Source organism: Dromiciops gliroides, chromosome 6 (genome assembly GCF_019393635.1).
Source record: "Dromiciops gliroides isolate mDroGli1 chromosome 6, mDroGli1.pri, whole genome shotgun sequence".
NCBI lineage: Eukaryota > Metazoa > Chordata > Mammalia > Microbiotheria > Microbiotheriidae > Dromiciops > Dromiciops gliroides.
This window is the reverse complement of record NC_057866.1, coordinates 272,409,368-272,424,870: the sequence shown is the minus strand read 5'-3', so window position 1 is coordinate 272,424,870 and position 15,503 is coordinate 272,409,368.

The window sequence follows — 15,503 nt, the reverse complement described above, 5'->3', positions numbered from 1 at the left end:
CATTCATTCATTCATTCATTTATTTATTTACCCATTCATTTATCTATTTACTTATTTATTTATTCATACATATATACATTCATTCATTCATTCATTTATTTTTTCATTCATTTATCTATCTATTCATTCATTCATTCATTTGTTTATTCACTCATTTATTCATTTATCTGCTTATTTGTTTATTTCTTTATTTTTTGGGGGGACAGTGAAGGTTAAGTGACTTGCCCAGGGTCACAAAGCTAGTGTCAAGTGTCTGAGACCAGATTTGAACTCAGGTCTTCCTGAATCCAGGGGCAGTGTTTTATCCACTGTGCCACCTAGCTGCCCCTCAACATACTCTTTTTTTTGTTTTGTTTTGTTTTTGGTTTTGTTTTTGTTTTTTTAGTGAGGCAATTGGGGTTAAGTGACTTGCCCAGGGTCACACAGCTAGTAAGTGTTAAGTGTCTGAGGCCGGATTTGAACTCAGGTACTCCTGACTCCAGGGCCGGTGCTCTATCCACTGCGCCACCTAGCTGCCCCTCAACATACTCTTAAAGACAAAATGGGAGGAAATTAGGTGAACAACAGTACTGTTATGTGAAAGCAGAATGCATTGACTGATCAGATCAAAGTTGTTTTTAATGGTTTTGTATCAGATTGGAAGAAGTATGCATTGGAATGGAGGTAGGCATGGGGTAGAGCCAGATTCCTTTTGAATAGGGTAAGTAGCTTATCCTTGAAATTCAGTTGGTTGGAGGAACTAAATCTTGAATCATTAGAGTGATTCCCTTGTTGTCTGAGGCATAAAATCTTAGACTATGAGCTGAAGGCATACCAAAGGCTTCTTGAAATTCCCATATTCCTGCAGGATATTATTAGCCTTTTTACTACAGTGAATTTCAAGTAGGGAAACGGTGCCTATTTGAATTAGTAATCATACCTTTTACACTTCTTTTGTTGTTAAATATATTTATTTTTATGTACTGTTCATGTCTCTATGTGTTTCTTTATATTCTAATCCTGAGCCTGAATTACTGAATTGGCCTGAGGGAGACCTGTTCCAGAACAGAAGTCTGTCCTGGAGTACCCAAGAACTTCTTCTTGTCTCTGTGCTATTTAAACATTTTATCAGTGAGTCAGATAAAGGCACAGATGATATTTGCATCACACTTCTGGAGGATAGGTAACGATTTGAATGATAGAGTCAGGACACAAAAAAATATTTGGCTGTATTGAACAAGATGTAAATGAATGGAGATAAATGAAATCTATTAAAATATAATATGTATAATGTATATATTTATATATATAATGGAGAATATATAACAGTTGAATTTTCCTTCAGAGAAAAATTGCCTATATATGGCAAGAAAGCAGTTTCTCTGAGAAAGATCAAAGGATTATAGTGAATTGTAAACTTGATATGGGTTATGAGGGATGGATGACGATCACACAAAGGTATTGTGACTTCAGACTACATGAAGAAATCCATAGGAAGCACAAAGGTGATGTTGTCTCTGTCTTCTGCCCTAGTCACAAAACTTACAGAGAATTGGGCTGAATTTTAGGTACAATATTTTAGAAAAGAGCATGAGACAAATCTGTAGTCATCCAGAAAAGGCAATTTGGGTGGTGAATAACCTAAAGATTATCCAGTGGGCAAAATTGTTGAAGTCAATGTAGAGTTTAGCCTGGGGAAGTGCGAGACCAGAGAGATATGTTAGATGTTCCAGAGCACTGGAGGGCAGCCAGGTGGTACAGTGGATAAAGTGTTGGCCCTGGAATCAGGAGGACTTCAGTTCAAATATGACCTCAGACACATACTAGCTGTGTGACCATGAGCAAATCACTATTTATCTAAGTTTTCTCATATATAAAATGAGCTGGAGAAGGAAATGACAAAACACTCCAGTATCTTTGCAATAAAAGTTCAAATGGGGCCACAGAGAGTTGGACACAACTAATAAAATACACGTGCACACACACATTTGAAGGGCTCTAATGTGGACAAGGTATTAGACTTATTCTCACTGACCCAAGAGGGCAGAAATAAGAGCAATGGGTAGTAAATTCCAAAAGGGATGTTTAAGGGCTTACCTTAATTCCCATCAGGAAAATAGTCTAATAATTAGCATTACTCCAATGTAGCCCATGTCTCAAGGTATTAGGACTCTTTATCTTGCTGTTTTGGGTTTTTTTGTTTGTTTCTTTTTTTGTTTTGTTTGTTTGTTTTTCCTTTTAGAGGCAACAGGGTTAAGAGAATTGCCCAGCATCACAAAACTAGTAAGGGTCTGAGGCTGCATTTGAACTCAGGATTTCCTGACTCCAGGGTTGGTGGTCTCCCCACTGTGCAAACTGGCTGCCCCACCACTGCTGTCTTTGAAGTTATAGCTATGTTAACATTCTTGGGGCTATTGAATGAGTCTTCTTACTTAGGTGTGTTTTGGACTAGCTAGCTTCTGAGCTCCCTTCCAACTCTGAGCTTCTATGATCCTAAATCCAGTCGGTCCTGCATGACATCATACTACTCTGTGTAATTATCTCTGATGTTCCATTTACCTGTGCCAGTCTGGAAACACTGATCCATTAGATTGTAAACACATCTGATTTTAAATGGAAGAGTTACAAATGAACAAGGTCAACATTTAAAAAAATAATAATCTGCCTCCTGCCAATGTGGTTAACTAGGTATCATTTGAAAGTTTTCTTTTCCTCTATAACCACTTCCTACTCCCAGTGTCAGCCTCTATGAGGAGATCAAAAGAGATAATATATGTAAAGTACTTGGGAAACCTTAAAGCTCCATATAAATTGAACTTATTTTTATTTCCTTCTACAGCTGCCATTTGTTGTGAGTGAAAATGTGGAGCATGCACCCCAATGGAGTGGTATTAGGTTTATTTTTCTACAGTAAAAAGTAAGTTCCTGGAGAATATAGGCTTTATTGGCCTTTTACAAAAATATGAGGTTTGAGGGAAAATCAATAAGGGAGATAAATGTTAGTTTTTTTGCAAATAAATCTGGGTATTGAATCTCTTCCTGCCTCTCTCCCTGCAATGCCTTCTAGCTCAAAAGCTAAGGAAGTGTTGGCATCCCTCCCCTTGCCAGGGCCTCACTAAGGTATGATGGAAAGAACAATGGATTTGTGATCAGAAGACAAGGGTTCAAATCCCACCTCTGTCACTCCCTACTTGTGCTACCAAGAGCAAGTTACTTCACTAAGTACTTCAGTTTTCTTGCCTGTAAAATGAGGGAGCTCAAGGAAATGGCCCCTGAGGTCTTTTCCAGTTTTAAATCTATGACTATGTGATTCCTGTTTGCTGTATGGAGTTTGGACATTGATCACCAACTGCCCATTGAAATCACATCAACATTGCGTGCTATCAGCCCCCATCCCTCCTGGTTTTGCTCAGCTAGGAAAGAGGACATGACTTTTGATTCGGGCCACTAAACAGTGGGAATAATCACTAACAGGTGGTGATAATCTGTTGCCAGCCTAATGGATTTCCCTGAAGATATGCCGGGAAATTCAGTTTTCACCGAAGAACCCTTGTTCTTAATGTACAAAGAGAATAAACAGAGTATATTCACTGCAGCTGGAAGACCAGGCCTGCTTCTGATTAGCAAGAGAGAACACGCGATCTCCACAAGTTCCAGTGGCAGAAATCACTCTACATCAATTTCTGTATCTCCTCTTGACTTTTAGCCTTGTTGACTATAGAACCACTTGCTCCTTAGTTTGTGGGAGCCTGAGTGTGCTTCATGACAGCTGTGAGGTCAGAGGAAGGCCTTTCTGGCCTAATACATGGATGTGGCCCCGATTGCCTTCCCCAGAAGGTGACCTGTCTTCTTGTCAGATGAGGAGGCTGATCGGTGACTGCCCAGGCTTGATTTCTCAGCTCATCCCAGTGATTGGAAGCACAGCCTGCATACTCCTCATATGTTGAAGGTTTTAAAGAGAGTCTTCTTTTATGGGTTTTCTCCAGAAGGAGCCAGCTGCTCCCAGTTAAGGAATATAACAACAGTCAAAATGTTAAGAACATCATGGCTGAAGAATGCTTTTTAAAAACTAAATTGGAGTTTTATGAATTTAAGAGGGATTCCTAATGAAAAAATTAATATAATTACAGTGCCACAGAGCCCTGGCCAAAGAGGGCTGGTTCATGACCAGCTCCATCTCCCCCCCCCCCAAGCCTTTGATAATTAATTATTCAATAATTATTTATTAAGTACTTACCATTTGCCAGGCACCATGCTTAGCGAAGGAAATACAAAGGAAAACCCAAACAGAACCTGCCTTCAGACACCTTCCTTCTAAGGGAAGTCAAGAGGAGAATGTGATGTGAGAAGGAAGACAAACCATATACAAATATTGGTATATACAAGTTTTGAACAAAGAAGTTTATGGAGTCAGTCAAAGGCTCTGCGAAGTAGTGGTGTCTATGGACATAGACATGCACAGAATGTTTCTTGTTCTCCTGGGTGCCTTACATTTTAGGGTCCCTGTAATGAAAGCTACAAGGACTCCTTCCTTCATGCTTTCCACCCCCCTTAGCATATTATAACTCCACGAAAAACTTCAGTATATTTTTATCAACACCTTTTGTTTTTACATCAACATCATTTTGTTATCTATACCTCCCTTCTCCCTCACCCAGTGAACTTTTTGTTGCAAAAAAGAAAAAGACTAGCAAAACTAACTAATATATAGACTACATCTGACGATGTAAGCAATATTCCAGTTACTAAATGCCAATCTAAATTTCATTGCTTCCAAATTACTTTGTTGTTTTTCTCAACAATTCTTGTCCAATCAAACATTCTTCCCCAGATAAGTTGGGAGCTCAGGGTTGTTGTTGTTGTTGTTTTTTTAAATCAAGAACAGGGATTTTAATTTTAATTCTTTCCAATTCTTGCTGATCTATGCTTTCCTAGGTGACCCAGAATCTCTCACTTCTGCAGTGAAGGAAAGAAGGCTCATTTTTTCAACTCTCCTGCAGGGCCAAACTTGGTCACTAAAAGTGCACAGCATTTTTTTCTGTTGTTGTTATTGTTATTTCCACTTACTTCATTATAGTTATTCTGCATATTCTTTGTCCTGGGTCTGCTTAATTTCACTCTTCATCAATTTGTGTTTTCCCATGTTTCTCTAAATTGATAGCATTTCTAGTTGCTTTCAGTACATGAATGATATTTAAATACGTGTGTACCACAATTTATTTGACCAGCACTCACACTTTTTTGCTGCCACAAAAGTATGCAATTTATATACACTTTTATGTGTGACTTCTTTCTTTCTGTCCATGATATTACTGAGGTATTTGGATAGCAGAGGGATTTTAGGATCAAATGACATGGACAATTCAGGCCCCCTTTTTATTATAGCAGAATTACAAATTGTTTTCCAGGATGGCTTGACCAATTCACAAATTCACCAGCAATGTATTTATGTCTATGTCTTTCCAACATTAAATATTTCCATGTTTTGGTATTTTGACAATTTTCTGGGTATGCCAAAAAAGTTGGAGACTTTTTATTTGGATTTTTTAATTGGTGATTTGGAACAATCTTTTATATGATTATTAATAGTTTACAATTCTTTTTAGAACTGTTTATTTCACTTAACCACTTATCCTTTCAGAATGGGCTCTTAGACTTATATATTTAGGTTAATTCCCTTTATAATTTGGAAATTTGTTTTCCTTCATTTAAAAATGTCCCTTGTTTATTCTGTGGACATTGAATTTGTCTATGAAAAAAAATTTCCATTTGATGTATTGTGGTATCTGAGGTTGGAAGGTATTTGATGCATCTATACACCCTTGGAAAATTACCTCTACCAACCACTCTTTTTTTTACTGGTCCATGTAGGCAGGGCTTTCTCTTTAGTCACCAACTTTGGCTTTCTACCACACCATGTATGTGCACACATCTATATAAATTTATTGGGAGGAAAATAGTTCTTTCTAAGCATTTAAAGAAAATCCAGCTGCAGGAAGTAACTCTTACGCCTTGCTTACCAAGATTCTTTTCCCCTAATGCCAAATGGTTCATCTCAATTGTACCCAGGGGAATCTGGATTCATCTTGATCTCTGCTTTGGGGAAGTTTAATAATATGCTTTAAATAAAATCTCTTTAGTTCATTAAAGCCCTCAACTAGCACCCCAGCAGTGGAACAAAAGAATTTCCTTCTCTCCTCCTCTTTATATAGAGCCATAGCTTCTCTCTTAGCTACTTTGACTTTCCCTAAAAACACACATGCACACAATGAATGATATTTTAGATAAATCAGTTTCCTTTATCAACACCTGGCAATAAAATGCAGAAAGCAAATAAAGTACCAGAATCAGAGTGAGGTAAGAGTTGGGGTAAAGGTGGAGAGAAGTTTGACTATTGGAGTTCTTGGCAAACTAGTCCAGCTAATCTGACATTGTGCATATCATGCCACTGAGACCTAGAAATCTCAGCTACGTTTTCCCATTTTTTTGCCCTACTTCTCACTTGTGAGAGTCACATTACTAAGCTCCTATATCTCCCTTTCATTCTTTAACCTACTGTTGCCCCACAATTGATGCCACTGGGCAAAGAATATGTGGTATGGATTTCCCAGAAGTATCATCATCTTTGATTCTACTCTACATAGAACCCAAGAGTTCTCTTACAGTGGAAAAATACTCCTAGGCCTACTCACCACTCCTCCAGTGGTCTTTCCTTTCTTGCTCTTTCTCCCTTTCTTGCTTTCTGTCTCTCAGTGTCTCTCTATGCATGTCTTTCAAACACACACACACATACTCATACACATACACACAAACACACATCATCTGTTTCATTGATACCTCTGCACTTCTACTCTCTTAGAGAGAGAAGGATCTGAGTCTAGTTACATAAATAATTGAAATGATGAAATTTTGTTTTTAAGATACTAATATTCAGTTATTTATTGACATGGTGTTTTCCATATCTTATATGTTTACAACTAAACCAGTAGAATACCAATATTTCAAAGATTGACCTTTGTTGCAAGGAGGTTTAAAGTCACTAAAGAAATCGGAGAGTTTACTGAAGACTTACAGTTTTTTGTTTGCTTAACCTTGGTCCAAATCATTGTCCATTTATATTGTCTGTCTTAAATATGCAATATGATAGGTCATCCATGCAACCATACATCATAACCCACCCATTGCCCACTTAATCTGTCTTGAGTGGATAGATAAGTCAAACCATTTGAGTCATTATGGACCTCACATGGGAGGCTCCACCACATTCTCAAAAAAAACAACCACTACCCAGAAAGCAAAGGGCAGGGAATTATTATGTGTGAGCAGTCTGCAACATATAAACCATAAGAAACTTCAGAGAAGATCAGGAGTAAAAGATTTGTTTGGGGAAACATATGATAGGAAGAAAAGATGGGCTATTCACATGCAAGGGCAAAAGATGACAGATGGGAAGTCCAAATGTTCTATGGAAATCTGTAGGATATCAGGAAAAAAATCTTTAAAGTCTTCTAACACATTGCATGGACACCCTGTGGTGACCATATGCAAAGACAAGGACATTAGTTGTGCAGTTTGTGAAAGAATTGATGGCTAACATTCTGCATCAATGGACTATTCAGAATAATAAAGTCAAAGATTCATTAAAGTATTGAAAGTATTTTTTCATGCTTTGCTCTATGACTTGTTTTACAATTCTATCTCCACCTCTAACCTTTGTTGTGGAGTTACATCTATTCAATATCCTCTTACTTTTTTGTTTTAATGATATGGACTTTCATATGTATTGAGGACTTAACAGGAGATCCCTGATCAATTGTATCCCTCTATCCACATAATCATATTACCAGGTTGAGTTGAATTGAATACTGAGGCCATCCTGGCTCTTAGTTTCCTCATTCATCGAAGAGGCGGTTGTACTAGATAGCAGCTGAAGTTACTTCCACTCTAGGAAATGAGATTCATAGGTTTCTACTTTCGTATGAATCATTTCCTTGGCATTTCAGGCTACATTGCCTTTTTTACTTTGGCTGGTAATATGATTCTTAATTAATGTTGACCTTTTCCTTGATAATTGAGTACCCTGGAAGCTGCTCTTGCATTCGTCCTTTGCTGCTTACCACATGATGACTTCAGGCCTTGTGGCTCACATACCAGCTAGATTCTTCTGATTGTGGGATTCCATGATGTTCATCACCTGATTTTTTTGTTATATCATAATTCATAGATTCAAATAATCACAGAATTTCCACTGTGGAAAGAGCCCTCAGTAGCCATCTAGTACAACCTATAGCTGAATGGAATCCCTCTACTTACTGTATTCCCAACAAGTAATCATTCAGTCTCCGTTTGAAGTCACTCTACTTTTCAATTGATGTAATTGGGTTTGGTTTTTTTTTAAAGCTATTCATCTCTTATTTATTTAGATTTTCCCCCAACTTACATGTATAAACAAATTTTCACATCGATTTTTAAAAACTTTGTGTTCCAAATTGTCTTTCTCCCTCCCTCCCCATCCCCTCTTAAGAAATAAAACAATTCAATATAAGTTATACATGTGCAGTCATGCAAAACATTTTCACATTATTCAGGTTATGAAAGAAAACAGACAGAAAAAACTTCAGAAAGAGGAACTAACAAAAATATACAATCTGCATTCAGATACCATCAGTTCTTTCTTTGTATATGGATTGCATTTTTCTTAAGTTCTTCTGATCGTGTCCTGCTCACAAATGATGTAATTGTTGAAACATCTTTCTGATATCAGGCCTGAATTTATCTCCTTTTGAATGCCACCCATTTCTCTGGGGCCAAAAAGAAGTAGTCTAATTCTTCTTCCATATAACATCCCTTCAAATACTGGAAGAGAACTATCATTTCCATCCCTCCCCCACCCCCTGCCCAATCTTCTCTCTTGTATACTAAACAATTGAAGTTCCTTCAGTCAATTTCATAAAATAAACTCAAAGCCCTTCATCAACCTAGTTGCTCTTTTCCAGATAATCTCTAGTTTATCAAAATATTCTTCTTAAACCATGATGCTCAAAATTGAACGCAATATACCACATGTAAATTTATTGAATAAATATTCATTAAGCACCTATTGTGTTCTATGCACTATGCTGGGAATATATGGGAATACAAAGAAAAGAGGAAAGCAATTTCTTTCCTTAAGGAGCCTAAATACTGGATATTGACAATATGTAAACAACTGACATAAATGTTTAAACTGGTAAGTAAATTTGAAGTACATGGAATGTAAGTAAAAATAGGATTTTCATGTGAACAGAGGGAAAGTATCAGCAACTCAATGGAAGAATCAGAAAAATGAATCTTGTAGGAAATCTCTGCTACTGAATATGCACTACAAGGTGAACCAATGCAAAGCACTTCATTCTTGACAAAAATGAATAGCACATCCTAGAGAATACAAAGATTAGAGAGTAATTCTCAGTGATTCATCCAACCAAGTGTTCCTATCCATAGAAATTAATGAGCTCCACTTGGGCCTCTCTCAGGTGTAAGAAATTGTGATTTGGGGTTTCCACCTCCCCATCTTTGCTTCATTATGGTCAGACTGAAAAGATGTAATCTTAAAAAGCCTAAGAGAAGATGGTTGTGTACTTGAAGAGATTATAGAAAAGAACAAAGTATCTAAGCCTTCTCTAGATGGGTGTGTACTTGAAAAGATTATAGAAAAGAACAACTATGTATCTAAACCTTCTCTAGTACTTCCCCTATGCCCATATGGGCCTGGCCAAATTATAATGGGGACAACCCAGAGGGTATGTTGAACCAATTGGAGACTCAGCAAGGCTAAGAACCTCTCCTTTCTGTGGGAGATGCAAAAAGGGGGAAAAGAGGAGCTCGGGGAGAGAGCTTCAGAGCTTCCCTGGAGAGAGACTACACAACTGACTCTCATTGAAACTACGGACCCCAAGTGGTAGTGAGTCTGTGGAAGTGAAGCCAGATCTTCAAGCTAGCTAAGCTGGAAGCAAGTTTGGGATTTGCGTCAGTCTTTTCTAGAGCCAGGGAGCTTATTCGTTTTCTCTTCCCTTATTCCCTTTCTCATTGTCCCTGGTTTTATTAATTTTACCTTTGTTGTAAATTTTGTTCCCATTAATAAAATCTGGATTGTTTGTGGAAAAGAGGCTGTTATTCTCCTTTCTTATTAGTCTGGGAGAAATAACTTAAAAAGGCAGTTTGGAAATAAGGTAAATTTGGATTTAGAGGTCTCTTATTATTTTCTGAACCCCAATATTATGGCGAGCTGCCCAATTAACTCTCCCCATAATAAATTTGGCCTTTACGTAGCTGTGCTTGTCTCCTGCAAACAATCCCTTCAACATTACCCTAAAATATTGTGGAAACCATAATCTTCTTGAAGTGAACCTTCCTTGAACAAATGACCCATATTGACAATATCTTTTATGTCACTTTTTCTTCATAATTGTTTATAACGTACTTCAGTCTATGCAGGACCAGTGTTAGACTATGTTCTCCCCCAGGGGAAATTTTTGAAACAAGTTGTGAGGAAATAATTATTAATATTGGGATTTTTTTGGGGGGGACCCTTTCCCCCCTCCCCCCCTATTTCTGAAGGTTCAGTCCAGGAACTTTAGCTAATCTCTTTTTGGGACCACCTTAAGGGCACAATAGAGGTGAAGAATAGCCTCTTTCTGTTTAGTTCATTGAACTGAGGGAATTAAGAGAAACCTAACTGGACTTTGACTTTGCCCCTCAAGGGGTTTCTCTCCCATTGGTCCCTGATGTCATCATGATAGAGATCATTTTGATATGGACCACACTCAAGTCACATCAACCAATGGAGTTGAATGATGCTAACCAATTAGTTTTGATGGCTGTGTTGTAATATGTAATATACCTCTATCAAAAGAGGATAAAAGGAATGAACACATTAGGCTTCTGCCTCATGCCATCTTGGAACACATTCTGGATATGAACCCACTGTCAGTTGGCGAGTGCTCCCCACTGAGGATAGGATAGGCTGTTAGGACATGTCTTAGAAATATGGCACTGTGGGGTTTTCATCTTGTGTTAACTGCCACACAGTAAATACTCTTCTAATATTTAATATATTTTAATAATAAAAGCTTACTGCCTAAACTGGTGCAATAGCCATTATTATATCAATAACCACTAATATATATGTAACAAATATTTTAGAAAACCCAGCCTAGCCCCCCCACACAATAATTTAGCTTTAAAAAAATCTAGTTACAAAATAATTTTAGAAACACAAAGTGCTTCATTGGTAATGGAAAGATATGTCAAAAGGAGATAAGTCAATCAAAGCAAAGGAAAAAATGAAAAAATACAAAGACTTGTGAATAGAGCTGGTAAATGAGAGGAGTCAAGCATCAAAGTACCATAAGACCAACTAATACAAGGATAACTTGCTGACTTACTAGGGGAAGGGGACAAAATCAATACAGAAGAATGAAACAGAGGAAAATAGAAGTTTAACTATTATGATCTTAGTATGAATGGCTTAAATACTTTTTTTTAAAGGAAAATGAGTGGTAGAAAGGATCTGGGAAAAAAGAAGCCAGTATGTTAAACATACATACAAATCTACAATTAAAAAAAAAAATTTACAGAATGAAAGTGAGAGAGAAAAAGGATTTATGATAAATCAGGTGATTTTTTAAAAACACATAATAATGCTAAACATGAAACAACAATTAAAATTCATGCTGTCAAGAAAGAAAAGCAGGGAAACTACATCTTTCTCAAAGGTAACCAACACAATATAATGATATAACTGCTAAATAAACATTCACTAGATGTCATGACATCTAAATTGATAAAAGAAAAGTAACATGAATTGCAAAAAATGTTTAAGCAGTAACATAACGATATCAAGAAACTTCAATGTTCCTTTCCTTGAGTTATATAGATATAAGAAAAAGATAAATAAAAAGGATAATGTAGAACTGAACTCAACATTAAAGAAGATAGATCTGGAAGATTTATGGCATTTTCTGAATGGAACCACTAAAGAATATGTATATTTTTTTAGTAGTAAATAGTATCTTTTCGAAAATAGATGATATACTAGCATAAGAAGCAATTATAAAGCAATGTGAAAAGCAAAAATACTAAACACACCCTTTATAGACAGTATCATGGTAAAAAATGTAATTAATCAAGGAAGACAAACAACATAAAAGTAAATAAGAACTTGCTGTGTGACCCTGGGCAAGTCACTTAAACCTCACCCCACCTAAAAAAAAAAGAAAGAAAGAAAAGTAAACAAGAACTTAATAACATCCTGAAAAATGAGTGGGTCAAGAAATAGATTATAGAAATAAATAACAAGTATGTAAAATAAAATTATAATAAATAAAATGCCAACATTTCTGAAATGCAGTTAAAACAATACTAAGGGGGAAATTTTATTTTTGAAAACATTAACAAAAATATTTTGAAAGGAGGATTAATTCACTGAGGTTGTAAATTTAAAAAATTACTTTACAATCATCAAAGCCCCAAATAAGTGCAAATAAGGAAATAGTCAAAATAAGAGAAGAATTAGATCAAATAGCTACACCCATCTTTTGGGGACAATCCTCTCCTCAATCTGTTAAACTGGGGCACTATCCACAGAGAAAAACATTTTGTCTGGCCCCCTGCTAAAAGACATGTTTGAATCAAGAATAAAACAAGAAAATCTATTATCACCATTAGTATTCAATATAACATTGGGATTGCTAGTTATAAAAAGAAGAATTTTTTTAAAAAAATAAAAAATATGTTGAAAGAATCAGCATATGCATAAAAGAAATAAATCTCTCATTTTTCCTCAGATGATATAATGATTTGCTTAGACAACCCTAGTTAACTAAAAAACTAATTGACACAACAATTTCAATAAATTTGCAGAATATAAAATAAACCCACATAAATTATTGGCATCTCTGTATACTACTAACAAAACCTATCAGGAAGGATAGAAGGAAAAGTTCTATTCACATAAGTACAGAATATAGAAAATATTTTACTGTTAACATGCCAAGACCCACACAAAGAAACTATATAAAGCAAAATTGCAAAATACTCTTCACGCAAATGAGATACTAATTGCTCATAGGTAAAACAAATTAATAAAATGAAAATGACAATATTGCCAAAATAAATTTCTTTATTGCTATAACAATAAAGCTGCTAAAGACTAATTTCAATGAGTTAGAAAAAAATAGCAATTCATGTGGAAGAACAAAAATTTCAATAATCTCAAGGGAATTAACGGGGAAAAAAGAGAGGGGACCTACCAATACAAGAAGTCTAACTATACCACAAAGACAAAATCATGAGAATAATTTGGCACTAATTAATACATGAAATGGTTGATCAGTGGGAGGGAATAATTATACAATATACAGAAGCAAAAAAATTAATTGAGAAATAAAAAGCTATTACAGCAATCTTCATTGACTGTAATCTCATCTTGAGTCCCAGGTAAAGAAATAGGGTCCAGTTGTTCCATTAGATTCAAATGCTCATTTATATTTGGTTCTAATTCAGTTGTCATGAGTATCACTGTTGGGAACTACTTGGGTAACAGGGCTGTGAGAAGCAGAACAAGGAAAACAGGAGATCTTATTGGATTAGAACGAAAAGGAAAGTGTTTAAGAGTACTGAAAGCTGTTCATTCCAGCTGTCTTCAAGGCCCATTCACCTTAGTGGAGGAAGTTGGCCAGGATTTTTTTTTTTTAATGAAGTCATGGAAAAGCTGACAGATGTTCTGGTCACAGTGCCATTTGTTAGAACAGGAAGGTGATTCTTAAGACCAGTGGGTGAGTCATCCACTAACACGAAGTTCACAAATAGGTGATGTGTGTTCATATGGACATCTGGAAATGGTGCCAGGCTTCCCAGAAGCCAGATCCCATACCCTCATGTTGTTCCACCACTAAGAATTTCTAACATCATCTATGGGGAGTACATGAGTAATTAGGGAACTACATTCTCCTTTGAAGTCTGCAACAACTGGCTACATACTGTGCTGGCTACCACTTCAGAAAAAAAAAATTCAACTTATACAACTCAAAAACTGCCCAGAGACTGAAAATATAAAAAGATACCCACAATTTATCTTTAATTACACAGAACCTACAGAAATTCCCAGCTCCCCAAGCCCATCTTTTTATACCATATTCTGTATGGCTTTGAATCCTATAATCCCACTATCTCAGAAAAATACCAAATGCAAATGACTCAACCAACAATAGAAAGATTTATGGTGGGTGTAAGTGGGTTGCAATTTATTATGACTTTAATGGACATGAAAATAAATGGAGTTGTTTTCTTTAGTTTAATCAAAGAAGAATTTTTAGCTCATGTGCCCTGTTCCCTGTTTCTATATTCAAGAGTATATGCATGCATATACACAAAAACCTACACACACAGACACACACAGACACACTTGCAAACACACAATGTAATGTGAACACCCATTCAATTGATTTAATTTCCTATGAAGATGGAAAACCAATTAGATATTAAAAAGTAGCTATTGAGAAGAGGAAGGAAGGAAGGAAAGATTAACCAAGAGTTTTCTATATTCCAGATGTTATGCTAAGTACTAGGGATATAAATATAAGGAGAAAGACATTCCCTACCCTCAAGGAACATCTTTTCTAATGGGTGAATACAGTACACAAAAGGGAGCTGAAGTGTGCAAGGGGAGAGGTACTCAGCATAGGGCGAATAATTTTTATGTAGGATATGGGTTACTTTTCCTTCTCTTTCTGAAAAGAGGTATGTCCATGAACTACTGGACATGAATAGAACTAAAGCCAGCAGTAACCAGGATTTGTTTTTCTTTGCCAATTTTTCTATTCTTTGGTAATGGGCACTGTCAGTATCATTTCACATACTAAAGGACATTATACCCCAACAAACTATCACAGATGGCTCCTAAACTAGGAACAGTCAATTCTGGAGAGAATGCAGGAAGATAGACACACATATATGTTCAAAGAGACTTGAATTGATCTAGTCATTATAAAATAATTTAGAATTATATAAGAAAAGTGACTAAACTTTTCCTATTTCTTGACCCACTGATCCCACTATTTGGTACAAGCCAAAAAGGTAAAAAAAAAAAAAAAAAGAGAGAAAGATGAAAGACAAACAGTCCTAACACACACAGAGAACAAGATATCTATCTATATCTATATCTACATCCACATCCACATCCCTATCCCTATCTCTATATGTGTCTTTATATAGATAAACATGCATATGTCTCTCTGTATACATATGCACATACATATATGCATGTGTGTATACATACATAATGTAAGGGGCTAAAATTCTAACTATGCTGTCTAAAATATCTAATGAGTGGTCACTAATAAATTAGAAACTTTAGCAAGAGTATTTAAGTGTTTAAGTATTTATTAAAGAGCCTTAGGATCTAATGATCAGAGGGAAAGGTAAAAATCTAACTATTTCTAAGAGACCCCATCATCTGACCTGCCATGGCAAGGTCAGGCACA